The sequence below is a fragment of the Cyanistes caeruleus genome, chromosome 2, assembly GCF_971803275.1.
Source record: "Cyanistes caeruleus chromosome 2, bCyaCae1.hap1.1, whole genome shotgun sequence".
Taxonomy (NCBI): Eukaryota; Metazoa; Chordata; class Aves; order Passeriformes; family Paridae; genus Cyanistes; species Cyanistes caeruleus.
Genome location: NC_141702.1, coordinates 27,275,947 through 27,302,238, shown reverse-complemented (window position 1 = coordinate 27,302,238; position 26,292 = coordinate 27,275,947). Strand labels below are relative to the sequence as shown.

Below are 26,292 nucleotides of genomic sequence, written 5' to 3'. Positions count from 1 at the left end.
CTTGGCTGTCTTTGTCTAAAATACATTCTGTTCCAAGTATTCTACAACTTCTGCCACTGAACAATTCAAGTACAGTAGTATTGAACTGTTGTCTCCAAAGGGATGGTGTGATTAAGTTCTCATTCTGTTAGTAATTTCTTGCAGCAGCATTTTGACTCTAATGTCTTTCCAAAGCTCTCCTTGTTTTTCCTGGTTTTTAATGGAAACAGGACAGATAATTGCAAAATGTAATGATATAACTTTTACTTTATCTGCAGCAGAAAGTATTATCAAAACAGATTTTATTAATACAAAAAGTATACATTTTGAATGTAATTAAAGTGCTGCCCTTCTCTGTACATCATAAAGTTAGAAGCACTTAATTCTTTTCTCTCTTAGATGTAGTCTAACTAAGATTATGTTAAATATATTTTTTGCTGACTGACAAAAAAAAGGGATTTTAGCTTTAAATTCAGAAACCACTAAATGTGCTTTTCAGAGACAAAAAATGGGGAAATAACTTTGCTAAAGGGTAGATGTTAATAAAAACACTTATCTCTGTTTCAGATTCCCATGGCTGGAATTTATACATACAGACTGACTTTACAATCATAGAGCAAATTAAGCAACTTTATGATGCAATTCATTTCAGCCTAAACAGATGTCTGAAAGAAGTTAGACAAACTGCATCCTTTAAGTGCATCTCGGTATCTATAAAAAAAGGAATTCTTGGGCAAGTAGAATGGTTGTAGATGTCTTTAAGTTTCTGTTTTTCTGACACTGTGTTTTCAAGTGGAAATCTGTCATAGGGACCAATATGACTTTCTAAATTTTTTTTTTTCCTTCTTAAACTTCAGTGTAAAAAATCTGCACTATGACACAGACATTGTAAAAATCACCTATTTTAACTCTCATAAGATAGAATAAAATGGTGTTTTGTTGTACTGATTTAAATTAATTTTCCTTTGGAGTCAAATTATTTCATTTTTAAGTATATCTTTATTTTTTCTCTTATAAATTTCCAAAGACGAATAAAAGTACAATGTTGCAGAAAGAAAAGAAAATTAATCTATTTTCAATTTATAATAAAAAAATATTGGCCAATTGAAAATTTTCAAGATTTTAACATAAACCTATTTTTAAAATGATTAAATATTTGTAAATAGAAAAAGATCAAAATGCTGTAAAGGTTACAAATTCAATAATTTAAAAGCTAGGATGCATTAATACATCATAGTGTGTCCATTAAATGCATAGAGTCATTAAAAGTTGACAAAGTATACACTGACAGCTGTGACAACAGCAGTGACTATGGTAAATTCTGAGGCAAAACACCTGAAGGAGTTAGGCAGTGGGTTCCTGGAGTTAGAGCAAGCTGAGAGAGAGCAGAAAGACCCAGCAGGGAGAGAGACTGACATGGTGAGGGCACTGCTAACGTAACCATAAACAGCTCCAGGGCCTCAGTACCTCAGGTGAATCCCCTCTAGCCCCATAGATTTGTGAGTTTACCTGGACTTCAGTAAAGCCTTTGATGATGGCAGCCCACGGATTGGACAGATGCAACCATCGCTGGGTTACAGCTGGCTGGGTGGCTGGGCCTAGAAGGTGGTGGTGCATGGAGCCATGTCCAGCCCCGTTTAATATCTGTACTGATGATCAGCATGAGGGGATCAAGAGCACCCTCAGGCAGTTTGCAGATAACAACAAGGTGGGTGGGTTTGTTGGTCTGCTCGAGGGTAGGAAGACTTCATAGAGAGATCTGAACAGGCTGGGTTGATGGGCCCAGGCTAATTGTATGATGATCAATAAGGCAAAGTGCCAGGTCCTGCACTTGGGTTACAACATCCTCATGCAGCGTTACGTGCTGCATGGGGCTGGGGAGGTGTGGCAGGAAAGCTGATGGAAAAGAACCTGAGGGTGTTTTTCAGCATCTCAATAGACAAGATCCAGCAGTGTGTCCAGGTGGCTAAGAAAGCCAATGGCATCCTAGCCTGTATCAAAAGTAGTGTAGCCTGCAGGATTCGGACAGTGTCTGTCCTCAGTCCTCAGCACTGGTGAGGCCACACCTTAAGTCCTCTCTCCAGTTCTACGCCCCAAGGATGACACTGAGGTGCTGGAGTGTGTACAGAGAAGGGCAGTGAAGCTGGAGAAGGGTCTAAAGAGTATATCCTATCAGGAGTGGCTGGGGAAACTGGGGTCATTGAGCCTGAAGGAAAGGAGGCTCAGAGAAGATCTTATCGCTCTCTACAATGCCCTGAAATGAGGTTTTAGCAAGGTGGGGACTGGCTTCTTCTCCCAGACAGCCAGTGACTGGAAGAAGTCTTAATAGGACATAGTCTTCAGCTACAACAGGGGAGGTTCAGGTTGAACATCAGGAAGAATTTCTCACAGAAGGTTCTTTTAAGCAGTGGAAGGAACTGGCCATGAGATGGTGGGGTTAACATCCCTGGAGGTTTTCATGATACAAGTAGACATGGCACTTAGTGCTATGATCTTGTAAATATGATGGTATTCAGTCAGATGTTGCTCTCAATAATCCTGGTGGTGTTTTCCAACCTTAGTGATTCTATAATTCTTGAAAATTATCCTGAATAGAATATTATATTTTGGGGTCAAATTTGAAATATCATGATTTTTACATATTATCTAGAAACACTGCAATTTTTATGAATTTGCAGAACCTGTGCCAATGAAACAGATATATTTTCTGAGGTGGCTTGCTACAAAGCAAAATAATCACTTACTAGCTAATAAGTAACTATAGTGTTCTCTATTGTACAAATTTAATTATATTTTTTAAAGTAAATTGGTATTTTCAGCAGCAGCCATTCAAATCCAGTGTCAATCCAGGTTTGTGTTTTTAGCATTTTATGAACAGCTTGCATTTATTTGCATACTGGAGGAAGGATTTCAGAATGCACCCTAGAGCTTTATTAAATTTGCCAACTGGAATATTATTCCAGAGCTCTTTTATTGAAGAGCGCATATTGCAGTATTTAAGAAGAGCACCAAAGAAATAGAAGAAGTCCTCAATGTTTATTTAAAAAATAAAGAAACTCGGCATTCAAAATTAATGTAGAAAATTATTTTGTGGCTGAGATTATTTCTTAAAAACCCTTTGGAAACTCAGGGTCTAATTTTGTTTGTATTGTTTTTGTTTGTATTGGTTTTTTGTTGCATTTTGTTTCTTTATTTGGTTTGGTGTTTTTTATTGGTTGGTTGGTTGGGGTTTGATTTGTTTTTGTCTCCTTTCTCATGTTTTAATAATGGATGTTAACAGTCTAAATTCTGTTCACTTCTTGCAGGTACCTACACCAGGTCTGCATGACTGAAATGTATTTTAATGTCTTTATTATTAAAATTGCTTTCACACTTTTTTGAACATATTCTCTTATTTTCTTGTAATTATGGTAATTGCTGAGAAAAAAATGTTAACAAGAGCATTTATCAAGTGTTAGCTTTTTGGTCAGTCTTAAAAGGGACTTTAAGGATCTGCTCTTTAAGGAAGAAGATAAATCCTATCTTCTCCACAAGAAATTTGTTCCACATTGCCTGAGCATTGGGTTTTTTTTTGTTCCTAAACTTTCAATATACTTACAAAGGGGAATTGACTCCTCAAGAATTAGAAAAGAATGAAAATTACTCATTCTCAAAGGTCCTCTCTGAACTATTAACCTTCCCAAAGCATACTTCCCTTGTTATCCATAAGTAGGTAATGTCTCCTCTTTTTAAGATTTATAACCAGCATTCAAAATGCCCCAGATAAATATTAATTTAATAGGTCTCTTTAGAGGTGTGAGACCTAGATACTAAAAGTCTGAGACTTTTATTCTCATCCAAATTTATACTGCTGATTCTCTCCACAATAATTGGTTTTGCTTAGTTGCAAAATGCAGTAAAACTGATATGAAGGGTATTTGCTCAATTTGCTCAACAATATTAAGTATCTTAGGCTACTTATGGGTATACTATGTATACTTAAGTTCTAAAGAGAGAATCCTTTTTCCAAAATTATCACACATTATCTTTTCACAAAAAAAAAATGCAAAAAGAACCCCAAACTCATAAAAACAACAAACAACAAACAAATAAACAAATCCACCAAAGAAACACCCCACAAAAATTACATTTGACTATCAATACAGTGGTTCTAAACATTATCAAAAATATTTAGATATTGTTTGAAGTTCTAATTTAAGCTATACAACACCTAAATTACAAAGTAAGAAAATAACTTTTCCTTCAGGTATTTTCAGAAACAAAAATATATGAAGTATTTCCTTTTTCTTATCACAAACTGAAATCGGGAGTCTGCTCACAGCTAGGAAGAAATGATGGATAGTGTAAGTATTATTCCTTGAGAATTTTTAGTGCCCAAAGTTCTGCATTAAAATCAGATAGTTTTATTTTTGGTACTGTAAATTGGATATCATATTCAGCTTCAGGAAATAATTCCATTTTTATTCTCCATAGAAATATTTGACCTACAGACCACTTTGTTTATTTTGGTTTCATAAAAATAGCTGTTAGTAGAAAGAAAAGTGAGAGAACTTGAGATGTTACTTTTAGCTCATTCCTACAAAAAAGGTTGTACATATAGTCAGACTCACTGTCACTTCCAATCTATTTTTATATTCATCTTCCAGCTGTCATTTCCACGCTTGTTGAGCATCACTGCCACACAATACTTTGCTCACAGCCACTAAGGGCCAAATATCCACACAGAACAGGATTCTTATTGACTTCAGTGACAGTTGTACTCACATAAGAAATTAAGTTTAGTTCACTGTTTCTTACATTCAACAGTGCCATCAAAGAAAGTTTAGCTTGTTTTGTTGTTGTTTTTTTTTCATATACAGAAATCCAGTACAATCAAGATAAAGCAGTGTATTTCTTCTTTTGCTTGTGCTTGCTGCATTTACCACATATTTCCCTAAAATTCCTTTTTTCTTCAGCTGTCAAAAATGTCACAAATATTAACTGTTTATAATAGGAAATATTGTTTGAAACATTATATATAAAGTATTGAGTTATTCGTGTCTTCATAAAGAGTATTTTTCAAAAATTCTTATAATCCTACTTTTAAAAATGGCACTGTATCAGAAGCCGTGGAAGTTAAGTCACTCTCACCTAAAAAGTCAGTGGTCAAGTTTTCAGTGTGTGTAGAAAATGTTTCAAACACATCTGCGTAAAATTAAATCAGAAGAGAATGTATATTTAAAAAAAAAATGGGAAATCACTGCAGATGGAAAACTAATTTCTTAGATCAAATTCATTGGTTAGATATGATTTTTCATAATTTTGTATAGTTGGGAATTATTCTCTTTTTTATGAAACCAGGTAAAATAAAAAGAAAGAACTGTGAAAAACATGTTTAATATGCTGTTATGGGCTAGATTTATCGAATTCATTTCTTCCCATTTGTTGAATGATGGACAAGTGAAAAGGGGCTTGTTTTCAAGCTGATTGAGGAGCAAATGAGTTAGCCAAGAGCTCTCATATATCTCTGTAGTGCTTCAGCCAAGGGCAGGAAGAGTTTAGGAGTATTGTCTGGGGCTGGCTGCCTCTAGAAGCTTCTCTCAGAAGCATCTCCTTAAGCCTCTCTCTTCCCCCTGCAAAACCTGGTTATGTAACCCCAATATAGGTACAATAAAAGTGTTCTTTATTATTTATATTCCTATAGTACAAAGGAAATGGAGATGAAGATTCTTCCACTTTGAGAAATTCTTCAAGTTTCACAAATGAATTGTCATTTATTTTAGAGGAAAAAGGAAATGCAATGAAGACTATTCTGACAGTAGATGACAGTTGATAGTCTTTAAAATATTCCCTCTTTGCCAGAACTAGAATAAGGGGAATAAATTATAGAGTCCTAGCTATCTACTGAACAGTCCAATTACTCTGCTGTACCTGCTGTAAACTGAAGAGATTCAAGGAGCAGATGTAGTACAACTATTAAATATAAATGTGGAGAATAAAAAAACCCAACAAACTAAACAATTCCCTTAAAAAATTATTAATAGCTGAAGAGTAAGTTTTGGGTTCAATATTAACATTATTGGTTTTGTATGTTCCTCAAAAGAAAATAAATTAATGAATAAGTTTTATACTGTATCATAAATTTAGAGTGCAAAATATTGACAAGTGTTTTCTCTGTTATTTGGGATCATATTTCTCCCACATTTTCAAACTTCATAAATTAAGGTGTGAGACATTTTAAGCAGTTCAAAGAAATCCCATAAAACTCAAAAAAACTTTGAATACTCAAATTATTTACTTAAAGGCTAATTATTTTCAATCATTGGGGCCACATCTCTGGAAATCTGCATTCTTAGGTCTTTTATACCTTTACAGTTGAAAGTAATGTACATGCCTCTGTTCATCTCAGCAAAGCTTAATTTATTTTTTTCTTTCTTTGGGAATAATTTATTTTCATCCCTGTTGATAAAGATGTTCTAAATACCTTATTCCTAGCCTTTCTCTTTAGCTCTCACTAATTTGAATTCCTTCTTTGTCATTATCCTTTGATAATACTGGTTGTCCCAGTTGTTCCCTATAGTTTGCAGGAGATGTGATTTTCATGAAGTGTTTTAAGATCTGTAATTAAGTAAAAGCACCATGTACACGAGTACATATGTGGACTTTGTACAGAACCTTAGGCATAGAAGTTCTTAAGTTTGCACACTATTTATGCACTCAAAATTAGAAAGGATGAATATGGATCCCTGTATTCATTTTCATTATCTTGACTGTCTTGCACTACTTAACTATTTCACTTGTTTGGCTGGGAACAAGATAAATTATATTTCTTCAGGGTTTTGGTTTTTTTCCCCAGTTTTGATTCTTACTTGGTTTTCCTATTTAATCTACTACAGCATTAAAATCTTTACTCAGTGTGAAAGACAGTGCTTCTCTTGTTTATAAAGGCAAAAGTTTTCTGGTTTTTGTCACATTTTTGACATTATTTTATTGAAATAAGTATTTATAGCTGAAAGAAATCACACTTTTCTTTTTTGTTCACTTGTTACTACCTCCTCCAGCCACACAGCAGGGGGACAGGGAATGGGAGTTGCAGTCGGTTTATCACACATTGTCTCTGCTGCTCTTTCCTCCTCAGGGATAGGATCAAGAATAACAGTAAGAACTAACCTATTATTCTATACATTTCTGTCAAGGTGTATCAAAGTAAATGGTAAAGCAGAATTACCTGAAGAAAAATTATTTTCATTGATCTAAATGTTTTGAGTTATAACATTTAGAGTGTTTGTTTAGGTTTTTTTATTTTTTAAAATATTTTTCATTGTGAAATTTGCTTTATTGTTCCTTAAAGTTTTAAAGTTTCCATTCTCAAGAAAAAATGTATCATAGGGAAGCGTCTCTTCCCTAAAACCCATCTAAAATACAGAATTTTCACATTTTGTATCCACATTAAGTTTGGCTAGATTTTTCCATATTTCTCTCCATAGTTCTGTCTCCTCTATGCCTTGAGGTTATCACTGTAAAACTCTTCAATCCATTTCTCAGCAAGTTTACTATTTGGAAAGACCTAGGCTGTCATTCATGGGATTGAGGCTTTATGTCACAAAGGAAATAAAACTGTTTGATAGCACCTGTTCTATCTATTTTATATCTGAAATAAACTCTAGCTCAGTGCCGAAGCATTTCAAAAACATCTGAAAGTTACTGTTGCATGGACCCTGAGTTGTGCTTCGGCTGTATTAACTATTGTGTAGGAAAGCTTTACAGTTATTTGCAGATTGGGCCAAATCCCCAAAGGCATAAAGCAAAAGGAAAATGTAGTTAACACTTTTCTATGCAAAAATAAGGACTCATTCATATCTAGATTGAATAGAGTGCTTTAAATAATTACATGAACACAAGAACACCTAGTAAAAATTGAATATCTAACCATTAATCATTTTGCCAATGGAAGCTGGTTTATTTTGCTGTAGATCTTACCCCTATGTATCTTTCTTATTTCATCATCATGTGTCTATTATATAAATATAAATGTTCTTACATTTTAAACAAGTCACCAATACTAACAGTTTTCACTGGCATGAGTATAACCATCTGGTAATGGAATGTGAGCCATGATATATAGAATATTTGAATGCATTTTCTAGGTTGGTTTTTGTTCACCCTCTCTCCCCTCACCCCATTTGTCTTAAATACACTTAGGCAAACTTCTTCTATGTAGGTTTCTGTATTGCTTGCAGAGAATGACAGAGAATTGGTATGTCACCTAGTTAACCTTCAAGATCTAAGGCAATATTAGTTCTAGCTATGAAGCTGCCTATAGGTGTTTACTTAACCTTTGTTTAAAGGTGCCCACAGTCCACTTATATCAAACTATTCCAGTGTTTCATTATTATTACCATCAAAATGCTATTTTTAGTTTGTAACCTGAATCTGCTTTGCTCGGTTTGAAACCCACTTAAATACGGACATAAAGAACATTTTATTGCCTTTCTCATAGCAAGTCTTTGATGGACTGAGAGAGCATCAACATTTCTGCACTCAGTCTTAAGTTTTAGAAATAAAATAAGTTCCTTTCTAAACCTGTGCTCATACATGTAATTTCTATATAACTGCTTGTTTACATTAGTCTCATTTGTATCCATGAGCTGAGCTCTTCTGGAGTGTACAGTGTTCAGATCTGAATGCAGCTCCCCAGTATATACCCCAGCAATGTAGGGTAGAGAAGAAGATTCCCTTTCCATACATTCCAGACATTTTTTTATTTTTTTCAAAATGATCTGCTGATACATTGTTTGTCTTTCTATGGGGGTAAATAAAAGTTTGACTTAAGTGTAGCTTGGTTATTTCCTTATATTAATTTCTAGGAAACTGATACTTCTCCTTATCCTGTATTTATGCAATGATTCTCAAGTGCAAAATGAATTGTCGTAGCTTGCAATAGTGAGATATTCTAAAAATCTTGTAATAGTCATCATTCTGAAATATCAAGCATAAAGATACGTGAAGAGTAGAATTACAATTGAAGAATTAAGTTGGTATACAGACAGTAATTGTTTATTTCAGAATTTAAAACAATCTGGAATTCACATGATTAATTTCTCTATTTAGACAGCCAGAGGTTTGTGGGTTTTTTTAATAAGACCAATTTATCTTTCTGATATTCTGTGGAGATCACTGCCTTGTTATTTCAAACTCAAAGAAATAAAAAAAAAGAAAAATCCTTACAGAAACTTTATCTCCTTCAGGACTATTAGAACAGATTTCCACTGGCTCAGACCCAAATCATTGCTAAGCATGCATATATGGCAAGTGAGTTTTCAGTCTTTCCTCAATAAAGACTTTAATAAATAGCTTAACTTAGTACTTTGTATTTTATTGTGTTGAGATTTTTAAATCACTTACTAGCATTTAAAAGCAAGTGTTTATTGTCCCTACTGAAAACTTAGTGCTAATAACATAAACTTCCTAGGTTTTTTAAGATCAAAACTTATTGCTGCTGTAAATCAACAGCAGTGAGTGTACAAGACAAGAGGTTTTTTCGAGGCTATTTCTTAGAGTTACTGCCTTAGCAACAAGAGTTGGAAGATAAAAATAAACATGTTAGCCTAGGTCAATCTGATCTTCTGGCATTAACATAGAACCACAGAATGGTTTGGATTGGAAGAAACCTTAAATATCATCTAGTTCTGACCCTTCATCCATGGGCAACGACACTCTTCACTAGATCAGGTTGCTCAGAGCCCCATCCAAGCTTGTCTTGAACATTTCCAGAGGTGGGGAAGCTTGTGTCAATGCCTCACCACTTCTACAGTACAGAATATCTAATCTAAACCTAGTCTCTTTCAGTCTGAAGACATTTCCTTTTGTTCTATCACTAAATGCTCTTGTAAATTGTCTCTCTTTCCTTGTAGGCTCCGTCAGGTCTGCAATCCCCACCAATGCATGATCACTGCAGCTCAGGGCACCTCCAATCTTGATGTCCCCAGCTGGCACTCTTCTTACACTGGTGACCATTAGATCCTATATCACATTCCCTCTGACAGGGCTGTCTATTTCCTGGTGCAGGAAGTTGTCTTCCATGTTTTCCAGAAGTCTTCTGGATTACCTACAGCTCGTTGTGCAATATTTCCAGCAGATATCAGGATGGTTGAAGTCTCCTGGGAGGACAAGAGCCTGTGAGCATGATACCTCCTGTAGCTGCAGCAAGACAGCTTTGTCAGTATGGTCCCATTCACCAGGGGCTGGTAGTAGACAGTGACCACAATGTTTCCTTTGTTGCCTATCAGTCTCTGATTCTTCTTACCCACAGGCTTTTGACCTGTTCATGGCTGTTCTGCAGATGCTCTTCACACTCAATCCAGTTCTTAATGCAGAGGGCAACTCCTTCACCTCTCCTTCCTTCCCTGCCTCTTCTAAATAGCCTGTAACCTTCAATAGTCACACTCTAGGCATGGAATTAATTTCATCAATGTTTCAGTAATAAGGTCATAGGTTTCTACTAGTCTGCAGGTAGCTTCCAATTATTTTTGTTTCTGTCTATGCTGCATGAATTGGTAGAAAGGCACCTAAGCTGGGGTCTTGGCTGTGGCACCTTCCTAGAGGAGCCTTCCCTTAACTCTTTTGGGATATTTCTCTGGTGTTTCCCTTTTAGCTTCTCTTATGAGAGTCCCTGGCTTGTCTCTAGAAGACTGCAAGTGTGTTATCTACACTAAAGTGATGTCAATCATTGATCCATGTAGTTGGCTGAGATTTTAATAATTTGTAAATTATAAAGCCCTCCAATGCATTCTTCTTTTTGGTCATAAGATACAGATTGATTCAGTTTGATCTAAATAAAACAAGGAAAGGTGCTGAGCTCCCAGCATGTCTGACATGAGTTGCCCAAAGGAATGAGCAGAGCTCAGGGTTACTGAATTCATAAGTAATATCTAAAGAGGGTATTGAGAAATATACTTTTCTTCATGAAGAAATGTTTTTTATACAGTAAGCAAAGAAATCCAAGAGTTAATCTGGGGAACAGAAGTCACAATTATGCAACTAATCACTGCTGTTACCTGACTGTGTCCCAGCTAATCAATATATTGGTTTATGTCTGGGTGACAAAGATATAGGTTGAATTATTTCTCTCTTGGTTGCATTCCTGTTTAGATAAGATGCAGCATTCTTTGTTATCAGATGAAATAGATTTAATCCAGATACAAAGGTAATAGAAAATAGTAAAAAAAATCAGAACAAGGAAAGATGATTTCTTTCAGAAACTGTTATGTTTAATTCTGCTTACATGGCTACCAAGTAAAGCATGTTGCAAATCACAGGCATTGCACATTAATCAAGGGAATAGTTCTGTTTTTCGAATGCACTTGAACTTATTCTGTGCAATAATCAAGTAAAACAAGACCAGTTTGAATAATTGTTACCAAACTAATTTTAGAATTTGTATCTTACAAGTGACCTTGATGATAAAAGTATGTGAATGGAAACTGGACCTGCAAGAGGGCCTCACACTATTAACTTAATCTTGATTTCCTTCTCCTCTAATGCGTTTCAGTTCTGCCTGAAATTAGGAGAAGTCTATTTTGAAAATGGAAAATGGAAATATTTAATGTATGGGGTAATAAAATTTCACTAAGTATCAAGAGTGCTGCATGTATTTTCCTATTAACATTCACTTCATAACTTTCTTTTCTGAGATTTGAGATCTATGGTATTTTCTTCTGTCAGCTGTGGTCTGACAAATATGAGTTATGCTGAGAACCCAGTTATATCGAATACCTTGATAAAAAGTATTAGTGATTTATTTTGTATTGTGCTGCTGTGTGTTCTTTCAGTATAAATATCCAATCCTAGTAGATATCAGTTTAGTACTAGATTAATATAAGTTGAATATATTTTAGACTTTAGATATACTTTTATAAATATTTATTATAAAATGTAAATATTCATCAATTATTTATTGTATATAAATAATTAATTTCTTTATGCTGTTGTTCTGTGCTTTAAGTGAGGTTACATAATTGATTAAATCTAATTAGAATATCAATATGCTTCAGCATTAAAAGACAAATAGTCATCCTCTGTGTTTTACATTGGTTTTGGATTTTGGTTTGCAATCCAATGAAGATAAGTTTAAGAAAATTTTTGTATTACTTCCCTAATAGGGTTGAAAATGAATGTACTGGCGGCAGTATTTAAGGCTTTATGGCCAGCAGGCCTGTTGGTCAAGAGCATGCTGCATTAATGAAATTCTCTCTTTGCCTCTTAACTACTTTCAAAGAATACATTGATGGGAGTTGTTTCCTTTAACCATCATGACAGCTGAGTAGTATTCTAACCTTGTAAATTCTATTAATGTCCTGAGAATGTTGCACAATATTCACAGGTCTCAAGAAATGATACCATAAACTGAACCTGATGTACAGTATAAATTCATGCTGAATTTCTAAGAGACTTGTAAATGAAAATATCTTTAAACTTAAGATTCATGGGAAAAAAAGCACAGCTCCTAAAACAGAGGAATCTATTTGAAGCTGCAGGTACAGTCATAGTACTTACTGATGGTGGGAATGTAAATGCTTAACTCACAAAATGATGAAGGGAAATCTAATTTAAAATGTTTCTTAGGTATATATAAAACAACAGTTAAATTCTCTAGGGATTCATAATTTAAATTTGCTGTGTAGAAGAAAAGAGGCAAGATTTTTTTTTCTCCTTTTCAAATGAAATTCATTGACAAATTATATTTTAAATTGTATTTTAAAAGGAAGGCTTATGCTTAAGTGGCTGTTATTTGGTTTTTTACCTCTGGAAAATATTTGTCTAATGTTGATCACAAATGTTTAAATCCAGATTATCAACTGATTTTAACAAAACTAAGACAATGTATAACTAAGACAGCTGTGCTAGTGACAGAAAAGACCATGAGAACAAAAGAGACTTGTGTAAAACAGCTGTTGCATAAGAATGACAATGGAGGATACATAATGGTCCACATAGAGTGCTATCAAGATTAAATGATGGAGTGACAGCTTCAGGAGGAGAAGAATATATGAAAGATTATCTAAACATTTAAGTGATAAGTGACCAACATTTGTGAATGCTGCAATGTATCAAAAGCTGGCATTCAGGAAAATATGGGGAGAAGGGCACTCATGGAAGATAGAACACTGCACTGTTAGTGAGACAGAAAGCTTTAGAAGACATAAAGTAAAATAGGATTGAGAGAATGGGAATGTCTTTAATTTCTGGATAGGCTGTTGTTTTCCCCTCTCTATTTGTATTGTAATTGTCTTGGGTAAAAGATTATGCATTTGCAAAGTGTCCTGCTCAATATCATTTCAGTCTTGTCAGCGTGCTATTTTATTTCCACTAATTGTACTATTTATTACAGCTCAGTTGGTTCACAGCTGACAACATAAAAAATATCCTCCAGTGATTGGCCTACTGAACAGTGCCCCATGCTTCCTTTATTGCCTATATCAGACATTAATAGAGAAACACAATTACTGAGATGTGTTGACATCATTGATTAGGATTTTGAATATACTGGAAAGTAAACAGAAACATTAATTTTAATTTTAAACTCCATTAGGAATTTGAGAGTAAAACAAAACTGATGCCTGCAGAATACAAGCGTAGATTTCTTAATGGGGAACAGACATTTACTTTGTGGTTTCTAAGGGAAACTTCCAGAATATATAGTAAAAACAATTTTTAAAAATGAGATTATTTTACCAACAAACAATGAAATTCAAAGACACTTATTTCTTATTGGGAATGCAATATGAGAAAGAAGACAAAAAAAGGGCCAATCTTTTAATAATTCATTGTAATATATCACTGTTAACAGGTATTTTTATGTCACATTCTGGTGATTTTTATACATAGAAATAATGCTGATAAGGCAAACTTATCTGTGACCAAAGCCCTGGATCTGTTGAAAACAGTGACAGTTTTGATATTTAATGAAAACAAAACATAGTTCTACATCCTATGGTATTCACCTCTCCTGGCTGTATGCCAGCTGTAAAATGTTCAGGTCCAACTCCTTGGCTAATGTAAATCTCAGCATAACAGAGCTGAGATCAATCAAGTGAAAGAAAGCAGAAGCAAATGCAGAAAATGCAATAAAAATGAAGTAGTGGATGTGAACAGATTCTGCTGTGCCTAGTGTAGCAGGCCTTTTTTAGAATTGAAAATTTAAGTTTTATCATTTCTGCAGCATCAGGAAGTTCTTTGGATATAGATATTGATAATGCTCAATGTTGATACAATTCTGTTGCTTGTCTCTCAGGTTCTGATAATGGTCTTGCATGCTCCAATTTGTGCAACAAATTGGCCAGGCATTTCTTTTGTCATCTAATGTGATTATATCATTATCCCTTCATCTTACAGTATAGTATCTTGTGGTTTTTTTGTGTTTATTTTTTTTTCTCTTACACAGTGTTTTTTAACCCACATTAATTGATTAAGTTTTGAATTTGACAAGATGGGCCAGGTTTACAACAAGCTGCTTCTGTATTTCTTCTTTTGTCATTTTTGTTATTACCTCATCAATTCCTCTTTTCACCTTCTGCTTATTTCTACAAAAAATTAATCCCTCATGATTCCTTCTGTTATGCATAGATCACTATTGAGAAATATGTAGTGCTTTCCTCTCCTTCTCTAAAGCAGCTCACTTTTTATTCCACAATGTTGTAGAAATTACCTGAAATATTCACATAGAGTATTCTAGATTTTCACATATATTTAAATCCAATATTTAAGCTACAACTCACATTTTAAGATACATAACCTATTCTGAATATAGCTCAAAAAACCTTATTAATATCATTAATGACAATTGATTAGACAACAAAAGACTAGGGGGCTTCACACCTGTTAAGCAAAAGATGAAATGGCAGTGATGACGATAATGAATTTTGTGGTATAATGCATATCTTTATGGAGTAACAGTGTGAGACCCTGAGAGTACGGCAAATGTTGAGAGATTTTAGATGTTTGGATTAATAATAATTTTTAAATAAAAATAAGTGACTTAGAGTTATAATATTTTGGCATAATATTGTATGAGCTCAGTGTTACTTGCTTGGCTTCAATAACTAAATTTGCTGAGGCCTTAGTCTGGAAGCTGTGAACTTTCACCTAGAGTTGCTTTTGGATAGAAAAGAGTTCAATTTCTTACTAATTTTCCTGGTAGATAGTTCAGTATCATGTTTTAAATTTAGTGTGAGAATAATGCTGATAGCACACTAATATTCTAGCTGTTGATACATAGTGTTTATTCTACACCAAGGACTTTTCGGTTTTCCATGTGCTGCCAACTATGTTAGTGGACAAGAAGTACAAACCAGAAGATAAAGTGGTTGCAGTCATCACCTGAAGTAATAATTTCAGAAGAAAAGGACAGCTAATGACCTGCCTGCATAGACAAGGAGAAAGAATCCACAAGGTATTAGAATACCCCAGATCAAAAATTGCCATTGGACCAAGAGGTGTGTGCAGGGTACATTCAAGATGTGTAAAGAACATGTGCATAAACTAGAAGGGTATAAAAGTCCAGAGATTTCTTCTGGGTCCCTCTAAGTGGTAATCCCCTTGAGTCTGTCAGTGCTAAAGAAGAGTTCATAAATATTTTATGTTCTTCATGGATCTCTTCCAACTCAGACTATTCTATGATTCTATGAAAACTGTAGAGAAACCTCGCATCAAGCTTAACCCTGGAAATTATTATCACAGGAAACTGGGTACTATGTGAGTACTTTTCTCCACCCTACCTTGAAGTAGATGTTTATGTTGAAGTATCATCTGACATTTCATGAAAGTGTAGTATAGAATGCTGTGTCTCAACTGAAGTCATCCATGTGCTGGTTCTGACTGAGGTAAAGTTAATTTTATTTACAGTGGCTAGTAAGGGGCTGTGTTTTAAATTTGTGCTGAACACAGGGTTGATAACACAGAGATATTTTTCTAATTTCTCAGAAGGGCTTAGACAGAGCCAAGGCCTTTTCTGCTTTCCAAACTGCCATGCAGGCAAGGAAGTTGGGGGTGGATGGGAAGCTGGGAGGAAGCACAGTGAGGACAGCTGACCCCAAGTGACCAAAGGAGTATTCTGTACCATATGCCATCATGCTTGGTATATACACTGGTGGGAGAAGGGAAATGCAGGGATGTTACAAGTGATGACATATTTCTGCTCAAGTAACAGCTATATGTGATGGAGCCTTGCTCTACTCAGGATGGCTGAACACCTGCCTGCCCATGGGAAACAGCAAATTAGTTCCTTGTTTTACTTTGTTTGTGCACACAGCTTTTCCTTTCCCTATCAAATTTCTTTTATCTCAACCCACAAGTTTTTCAGCCATTACCCTTCTGCTCCTCTCCCCAGTCCCTCTGGTGAGGGAGTGAGTGAGCAGCCAAGCAGGGCTGGGCTGCTGGCTGGTATTCAACGGTGACAACCCTTCACTCAGATAAAACATGACTTATTCATTAAGAGTCAGAAGAATCTGATGTCTCAAAAAATTTTTGATAACTTAGGAATTGAAAAGTGGAACTTTAAAATTCCAGTTACTCCCTGGACTGTAGAGCTCTATGGTGTACTCCTGCCGTCAGTGAACCTAATGCTTACGCTAAAGTTTACACTTCCTTAGTCTCAGTGCTACAACATACCTAAGATGTAATACAAAACATAGTTTTTCACAGCACAAGAAATGGCGTAATGACTTCTTATTACATAAAAAAAAATAATAAAGATTGTCCCCTTTTAATAGCTAAGAGTATGGAAACTATTGAGGTAGTATGGAAGAGCAGGATTAAAATTATGGCACTTCAGATACCTTCAGAGAACACTTTGGACCCACAGAAACAATGTAGTGATTCACAGTTCTTTTCAGCGAGCGATTATAAATGTGGAACAGCACTTTAATGTACAGGATTATGCTCATTGTCTGTTTTTTTTTTTGTTATAAAAGCTCCCTCTGGATACTTTTCTGGTACTGTAGCAGGAATATAATTAGTAAAAATAATTAGTGTAACAAACTATGGATTTTTAGCTCTTGATGATCAAATTATCTGAAAGTTGAGGTTGATGAAAATTTCTGAATTTACTTTAAAGCAAATATGCAATTTTCATTCTATAATGATTCCCTTAATAAATATGAAACTTTGAATTGTTATGAGGATTTTAAATATTAAAGATCGAGAAAAAGAAAATTCCATCACACACCCCTTTATGCCTTCTTTATTATCACACTTCATCACTAGAAATTTGTGTTCATTTCCAAGGGATTTTTCAATTTTAAGAAAAATGTGTTCCAGTTACAGCAAAGCATTAAAATCCATAATTATTTATAATAATTCACATGTAATTCATAAAACAACCATTTTTGGAAAAAAAAGAGATTGTATGTTTGCAGAAGTTCTGAAAATTACATTTTTCTCCTGCAAGTGGGTCAGATGCTTACTAGTCAGTTATGGGATGTGGAATAGCTACTGGAGTGATAACCTTCAAAAATTAAAGAGAGTCGTTTGAAAAGCATCCTGTGTGCTATAAAACCTATCTTAGTTAATATCCAGTTAAGAGAAGAAAAATATCTAAAAATGTTTTATACAGATTAACACAAGTAGGATGTCATCTGCTCTATCCACATTCAGGCATTAAGGGAAGGTTCTGTACTGAGACAGATGGTGGTCAGTCACAGGAACGGGCTCCTCAGGAATGTGGTTATGGTTAAGCCTGTCAGAGTTCAAGGAGTGTCTGGAAAACAGTCTTAGTCATATGGTTTAGTTGTAGGTGTCCTGCAAGGAACAGGCAAATAACTTGATGATCCTTATGGATCCCTTACAGTTTGAGATATTCTGAGGTTCTAGGATTAGATGATTTCTGAAATAAAGAAAAAATGCAGAGGGTTTTTCCTTTCTGTTTAAGAAAAATCAGTAAGAATGTTTTTTTCCTCCACTGCCTTTCAATATTTAAATACCATTACTAGTTCTCCTAAACTAACAGTAGCTCTTTTTAAAATTGCTTCTCTTAAAATGACCTTATCTGTGCAGTCACCAGGATTAAAAATTATCTATATATATAAAAAAGTCTATACTCTGTGTTTTTAGTAAATTTGGTGCCAGGGTTTTCTTAAGATTTCAGGCTACTTTGGGGGGCGTAAGTTTGGGTGGTGTGTTTTTTTGCTTATTTTTTCTTTCTGGTACACAGATGATATAGTTTTTTGACATTTTAAATCTCAAGGGGAAAATACTTTCAGCACCTAAGTATTTTCCAGTATATGATCATGGTCAACAACTAGCGCTTTGCTTGTGTGGATAAAGGGCATTAGTACTCTATGCTATTCTAGTAGCTCTCTAAAGGGAAAAGAGAAATAATAATTATTTCTTTAAATAAATAATTAAAGGTATAATATTAATAAAAATATATAATGGATAGGAAAAAGAACTAGAGCAATCCCTCCAGGAATTCTTTCTTCTCTAACATGGCAGTAGAAGGGAAGAGTTTTCATTTCACAGAGTATATTTAGAAAAATGAAGCATTTTTCAACAAAATTTATCATGTTCTGCTGCAGTTGATTTAAAAGTAGGTGAAGATTAAACTCTTTTTACTTATCAAAGAGCTTGTATATTTCTTATGACTTAATTCCCATTTCAAGAAAACTGAACAGAAGGAAAATCAAACCCATTATTGTGTTAGTCTATGTGATGTGTTGGAAGGTGCTAATGGGAATCCTGTGTTAAAACATCAGCAAAGTAGGTTAGAGCAATTTCCCACCTCTTTTTGGAACTTTTGTACCTCCTCTGTCGTAATAATTTTTCTTTCCTAAATTCATGAAGCTGGTCTCAATCACTAGTTACAGACAAGAATCATCCTCTTGATACTGGGTAGTAATTGGGAGCTGATATAGTCTGTAAGATCCTTGACTAGGACAATTTCTAATCCTCTGTCAGAAAAAGAGCCAATAGAACAGTGTAGAGGAAGGATAATAAAATTAAAGTGACAGACTAGAAAAAAACGTTTCTATTAGGTTTTTGGCTGACTATCAGAAAGACATGGTTGCATTTCATGAAGGTAAGAGGAAACAATATTTTAGGTGATCAAGATGAGGAATGATTCACAAGGTTACTCGTGAGATAGACCCATAGAAAAGATGTCATTCATCCATTATGCAAAAGAATCCAAATAATTTTGAACAAGCTGGATGTTAGAGACTAGGGAAGAGCCTAAGCATGAGCTAATACACTGTTAAAGACTCAAGATAATGCTGTGCAAAATGACCATTTTAAAAAGCAGTAAGATTTTAGGATAAAATCTGGTTAAAGAAAAAAAACACAATATAAAAAGTTACCAGAACAAAGAAAGTTATAATAAAACTGATTTTAAAATCAGATTCATGGAACATAGTCTGTTTTGAAGAAAATCCCTATCTGAATTCTTTACTTATTTCTTCATCATTTCTGTGGAGAGTCTAACACAGGACTGACTGTATTTGTTTTTGATATTTCTGTGGAATTCTTTTTTTTTTTTGTCACTTGTTTTTTTTTTTACTTTTTCTGTATGGATTGTTTTAAAGTGGTTTAGGAGGGAAATGTCACAAAAGTGAAGTGCCTTTGTTACCCTCTTATTTTAACTCTACATCTAATGTCCATACATATTGTAACACTAGGATAAAACACTGGAATAATTATTTCGGTAGCAAGTGCGATCCGCGACCCATATCAAAGAGATTTGTAGGAGAGACATGTCAAACTGCTCTTACAAACAAAAGGGAGACTGGGAAAAATTGTAGCCTTACATTGTGTTACAGTGTATGCTTCATTAAAAATAAAAAAAATTAAAGAATGTGAGTCAAAAGTTATGGAAAGTTAGCAAGAATAATTGTGTGAATGACTGTGCATAACAAGAAATTTTGAGAAATGTTTATTGTACTGAGTACATTCTGTCTCTAGCCTTCAAGGGATTAAACTCTAGATTAAATTCTAGGTATCTTGAACCTAAAATCAAACAGTACAAAAACTACATGGCATGACAATCGTGATATTGTATTCCTTGTCAGAATTTCTATGAATGCATGTAGGGTTTTCTGTATATTTTTGTGCTGAAGTTAAGTATGTACTATTTACTTTTGTAAAGGGATAATTAAAAAAAAATTAATTAAACTGTGTTTTCTATGGGTTGATGCAGACTTGATATTCATTCAAAATGTGATTTAACTGGACTGAAAATAATTAAATAATTGAAAAGTTTGGTTAGTTCATTTGATACATTGGGAAGAAATTACAAAATCGGTCTCATCTGGCTGTCAGAACAGGTTCATAGATAAAGAATGGAGGTGAGAAACAGACTGACAATCAAATTTGGTTTTCCTGAAGACATTCCAACTGTGGTATGACCAGATGTCCTAGTTTAAGCTGGGACTGAGTTAATTCTCTTCCTGTAATTGGTACAGGAAACTGCTATGTTTTACATTTAGAATGAGAATGATGTTGATAACACAGTGAGTGATGTTTCAGCTGCTTCTGAGCAGGACTTGCACTAAGTCAAAGACTATTCAGCTTTTCATACCACACCACCACTGAGGAGGCTGTGAGTACACAAGAAGTTGGGAGGACAGACTGGAAGGGTAGCAGACCCAAACTTCTGTGATGTTCCAGAAAGGGATGTTCCAAATCATATGGTATCATGCTCAGTGTATAAACTAGGGCAAAAGCCAACCCAGGGGCTGCTGAGTCACTGCTTGGGAACAGGCAGGTGGTGGTAGGCAATTGCATTGTACATAATTTGTTTTGTATATTCTACTTATTTTATCATAATTACTGTTTCCTTTCATTTTCTGTCCTGTGAAGCCGTCTTTATCTCAAACTGTGAGTTTTACTTTTGGTTCCTTCCAATTTTCACCCCATCCTACAGCAGGGCAGAAGAATGAGGGAGTGGCTGTGTGGTGTTTAGCTGCCTGCTGGATTAAACCAGGACAGAAGAGATTTGAAGTGGCAGGGATTTTGAATTCTCATTTTTAATTTTCATATCTTGAACAGTTTTCTATGGACTTCCAATCACATAAATGGCTGTTTCTGCTGCTTTAAAGGGTTATGTGCTTAGTGAACAGAACAATGTAGGTAGACAGTCTGTACCCCCTAATCCTTAAAGGGTTCCATTTTTCATATCACAGATAATCCTAAATCTGTGAATTTCATGTAGAAAGTAAAGGCAGACATTATTTTGGTATTTTTGGGGTTTTTTTTAACAACGTGTTGGATTAACCTTGGCTGCCAAATGCCCACAAAGCCACTCTCTCACTCCCTGCCTTCAGCAGGAGAAAGTGAGAAAATAAGATGAAAAACTCATGGGTCAAGATAAAGACAGCTTACTTTAAAAACAACAAAAACAAAAGCTAGCACAGAAGCAAAGGGGAAAAAAAAAGGAAAAAAACCAAGTATCTACTTCCCGTCAAAAGGAGATATTCAGATGTTTTCTGGCAAGTAGGTACTCCGTACATGTAGCAGTTTCCTCAGAAGACAAAACCTTAGCAATGAAATGTCTTGTGAACTCCTCTCACCCCCTTCCCTTAGCTTTTATCACTGAGAATGTTATCATAAGGTATGGGATATCCTTTCAGTCAGTTTGGCTCAACTGTCCCAGTTATGCTCTCCCAGACTCGTCCCACCACCTAGCTGCCTCTTGAGTGTGTGTGTATGTGTGTAGAGGTGTGTGTGACAGCCTAAACACTGCACAAGCACTACTCAGCAATTGCTTAAAAACCCGTGTGTTATCATCTCAGCTACAGATATAAAGCATAGCTCTAGATGGACTGCTATGAGCAATGTTAGCTGCATCCCAGCCAGTTCTGATGTCATATGCGTATTTGTGAATTCATATTTGATTTGGCAGAGTCACTCCACTTAAAGACAATTTAAAGTACTGGGGGAATAATAAATATGTAAGAGGAAAGCTAAAAAACATAAGGCTCCTGAAAACATTATGCTAATTCAATGACTGCTAAGTAGCAATAGCTTTTCTACATCAAATATTTCAACACAAACTTTGCAACTGCCTTTGCATAAAAAACATAATTTAAAATTTATTCCTTAACAAGGTGTTTCACAGAATGGGTAAGGGTGGAAGAGACCGCAGTAGACCACGGTGGGTCATCTGTTAAGCCTCTCTGCTTAAGCAGGGGCATCCTAGAGCAAAAGGCACAGGACTGTGTCCAAACTGTTCTTAAATACCTCTGGTGAGGGAGACTCCACAACCTCCCTGGGCAATCTGTTCCCGGTGTGGTCACCTGCACAGTAAAGAAGTTCTTCCTCATGTTCAGTTGAAAGTTCCCGTGCAACAGTTTCTGTCCTTTGCCTCTTGTCCTATTGCTCAGCACCACCAAGAAGAGCCTGGAAACATCCTCTTGACACCTTCCCTTCAGATACTTATTACAGACAATGATGAGGTACTGTCTCAGTTGTTTCTTCTCAAGAGTGCATAGGCCCAGATCTCTCAACACTTTCTCATAAGAGATTTGCTTCAGTCCTCTTATCATCTTTGTTGCCTTCCAGTAGATCTGCTCTAGGAACATCATATCTTATACGGAGGAGCCTTCCTAGAGCAGAGATGTAAATTTTTTCCCCAGACTGCAAGAAATGTTTTGAATTCCTAAAATATTATTAATTTATTTTATTTTTTTAATCAGATGTAACTCATTGCAAAAGCCTGTCTCGAGCTCCAAGCAACCTGACACAATTAATCATATAATAAATTCAATTAAATCCTCAGTAAATTAGAACCAATTTCACATGAATGAGATTAGTAAATCAATCAGATACGAACAGTCTCTATTGATTAGGAACCAAACCAGTATCATTCCAGGGACACCCTGTCACATGGATCTCTATTTTAAATAAGCTTGGGAAATAATTTCATTTGGTCTATAGCAAGAACCCATCCCTCAAACTATCCCTCTTTCTTCCATTCAGCATAATTTATTACTATCTTAAGAAAGTCCATGCTACACAGTATAGGTTTTGTTATAGGCTATACAGGTTTTGTCACAAAATTAAGGTAAACAGTAGTTTAATTAATTTTAGGAGAATAACACCATGATTTTTAGTTCTGAATTTGACATACAGAAAAAGACTCTCCAAGTGAATTCCATACATGTATGCTTTTTAAAAAAAACTCAAGCCAACAAACATCAAAAACCTGAAACCTTTTTTCTTACCATAAAATGGAATTTTTAGTACCTTTTAAATCTTTTCCTTGGTCCTTCTTTTACCATGAAAATCTGTGCTATAATTGAAGTTTCTACACACACACACATACACACTCCCTTACTGGCACATTTAGATAATATCAGCAGTAAAGAATGTAAGGCTAATTTATTTTACTTTTTCTTACCAATATACCCGTGAAAACTTTATTGCTCAAGCCCCAAACATTTGACTTGACACTTGAATGTATATTTATTTATAATTATGCTTTCAAATTATGCTACACTTAACATATTCATATATAACATATATATTCTTTTGCCATCTTTGTGGATTTTCAACATTCATTTCCAGATACTGTTTTATTTTAAAAAACTGTCAGGTGTATAAATATGGGACAACCCTTATACTGACTGAGAATTTTTTTCTGAAAGTTCATCCTGTTTCAAGAGTATCATTGAAAATGCCTTGAGGAAACTATTTCTACCTCATTACCATGTAAATTTTCCTTATTCCTGAGTGTGTGAGTGGGTTACTGTGAAAGAGAAACGAATTTCTACTCACAGATTTAATAAATAAATAGATTTTTTGGAATAATTTCTTGAACTTGAAACTGATTCTGTATTTTTCTATATTTTGAAGGTGACCCCTTTTAACCACATTCTGCTGCCAGAGGCTCCCTGAAAAACTGGCTAGTTTACTATATGAAGGCTTTCTGAGAGCTTTCAGGTCACTAAAGGCTTATTCTTTGAAGAGCTGAAAATCATTTAAAAAAAAGCCCTGTTTGAAGTACTTCAGAATTTAGTGGGATTTACTATTGTCAAAGAGACCTTGCAAAAGAACTGATGTTGAGGCTTTACCTTCATATTTTAGAATAAGTAGCTACTAAGAGAAATGTTACTTGAAAAGTGTTTGCTTGGTTTGGATTCTGATCATCTCAGAGCCTTGGGAAGTTAAGATTATCTATCTAAACTCCCATTAAAAATTACAATACCTCAAATTTTTCATTAATTAAACATTAAAATTTTGGGGTTTTTTTTGGTTTTTTTTTTATTTTTATTGAATACACAATGTGGTTTTTTTAATAAAAAAATATGTAATGGTTACAGATTTGGATCAATTCTCTTGCAAATTATCATCTAAGTAAGAATGATAGTCTTCCATTTCCACTGTCCTTTTACTTGATAATATACTCCAAGAATCTGCCTACATGAGTCATATTAATATCTATACTTCTGTATCTTATGTATATATAAAAAGGAATTTATGTTCTATATTCTTACCTCCTCTTCAGAAACTGAGTTACAAGAATCTCATTATTTAAATATTTGAACTCTTTTATTTTACCTTTATTAACTTTTTTACAGTCTTCTATCTCAATTGAAGTGTTGTGAATATATTTTTGTCCTGTAAAAGTTTTTTTCCCAGTATTTTTGCTACCAATGCTGTTTTTAAAGTACAATGCTTTCTCCCTCCTTATTTTTTTTTTTTTTTTTTCTTTGCTTTTCAGCCTCAGGTCACTCAACATTCTCCTAAATTCAAGAGTGGTTACAGAATAACTGATCCCAAGAAGAGTCCTTTGTGAAGGTATATTTGCTCTTACAAGGTAATGTCCAGTATCCAATTATGGTTTTAGGAGACAATCATTAACCTCCTGAGTCAGAAAAAAATTCTCCTTCAAAAAGCTTTCAAGATTGTTCATTAATTCCTTTTCTTGAATAAAATTAAGAACTCTTGTAATTTATTTCCGTTATAAAGCAAACAGAAGGCTGATGGATTATTCCTGTATTAAGAGGGTGACTACTTTCAGTGTAGTAGTAAGTAGCAAGCTAGCTCATCCATTCCCTAGGTAAGTCTCACAATCTGTTGCAGAAAGCTTTTCCCTCACATTTAGCTACAAACTTTTTTATCTGTTTATCATGAAAATGGAATATTTCTATGCAATCTGGTATTTTTAATGGAAGAAAAATGTAAGTATCATAGGATCTGTAACAGTTTCTGGTTTAGGATTGATCAGGGCCACCCCACAAATTTTCAGTGTATTATCTACACAAAACTTTCACAAGGTAACTACATAAATACTGTTAATTAGGTTTCTGAAGATAAGAAATTAAGAAAGAATGTAATGGATTTCATATTCAACAGGTTACTGGAGAGTAGCAGGTAATCCCATGAAAGCTGTCTCCTAGTTTATAGAGTAACTATACTTGTGTGAGCTCTTTCTTGGCAGTCTGAACTCATGTAAGAAATGTTCAATGTTTAAGTATAAACTCATGCAGGCAGAGATCAGGCCAGGCCTGATGGGTTGTGTCTGAATCCCACTGAAACCTAGGCCTAAACAAAGTTTTTATTTTTGTTGCTTTGTTTTTTCCAAAATTATGTGCCAAGATTTTATTTGGTCTGTACTAGACTGGAAGCATGTGGGTAAACAAAAAGACAGACTCATTTCAGAAAAATAATAATTTTGGTCTGTCTAAGTACACTTCTCCAAGCAGGCCTTTCCTCCAGCTGATGTTCTTGCTATGAGAATCAAAACCTCCAAAATAAGTTCAGAAATAAATCCTCTCTCCTTGGCTGATAGTTTACTTACCAGAGGTTGGTCTATTTGCAACTATTTGATGGGTTTTTTTAATAAACAATTCTAAAATCTACAATCACCTGAGCTCTGGTGAAGTGACTCAGAAATGATGATCAAATATAATAGTCATCTCTCTAATATATCTGGCCTTTAACATCTTTCTGAAATGGCTGTTTCTTCAGCTGTCTTTCTGATCAAATCCACTTTCCATATTTAAAATTGCATTTGCACATGATTTTTGTGTGTCTTCTCTTTCAGTAGTTCACACATTTATTTATACTATTAAATTTGCTTCAGCCCTTATGAAATAAGAAATATTCACATAAAAATCATAATTGATGTTGTAGTACTTAAATAATGCAGGTCATGTTAATAGCCTAAGCAATAATATGATTTTTTTTTAGCAACTAGAAAATAAACTGCTATTTCATGTTGTAAAGTGTGGGAAAACATTTGCATAAAATCTCTGGGTCTCACCATCTGCACTTTTGTTTAGGCAAGAAAAATATGATAAGATGTCCAGTTTGTTGCTTTGTTTTCAAAGTCAGAAAAAAAAA

At 34.6% G+C, this 26,292-nt stretch overlaps 2 long non-coding RNA genes across 2 annotated transcripts in view; one reads left to right on the top strand and one right to left on the bottom strand.

Annotated features, from left to right (window-relative positions):
• LOC147654687 (uncharacterized) overlaps positions 1-1,605 on the bottom strand; it is a 72,450-nt gene extending 70,845 nt beyond the window's left edge. The window contains exon 1 of the long non-coding RNA XR_015282908.1: positions 1,489-1,605. This is a non-coding gene — a long non-coding RNA (uncharacterized LOC147654687). The remainder of the gene's footprint in view (positions 1-1,488) is intronic.
• LOC147654686 (uncharacterized) lies at positions 1,293-26,292 on the top strand. The gene is made up of 4 exons (XR_015282909.1): positions 1,293-1,398; positions 4,226-4,322; positions 15,254-15,409; positions 24,668-26,292. It is a non-coding gene; the product is annotated as an uncharacterized LOC147654686 (long non-coding RNA).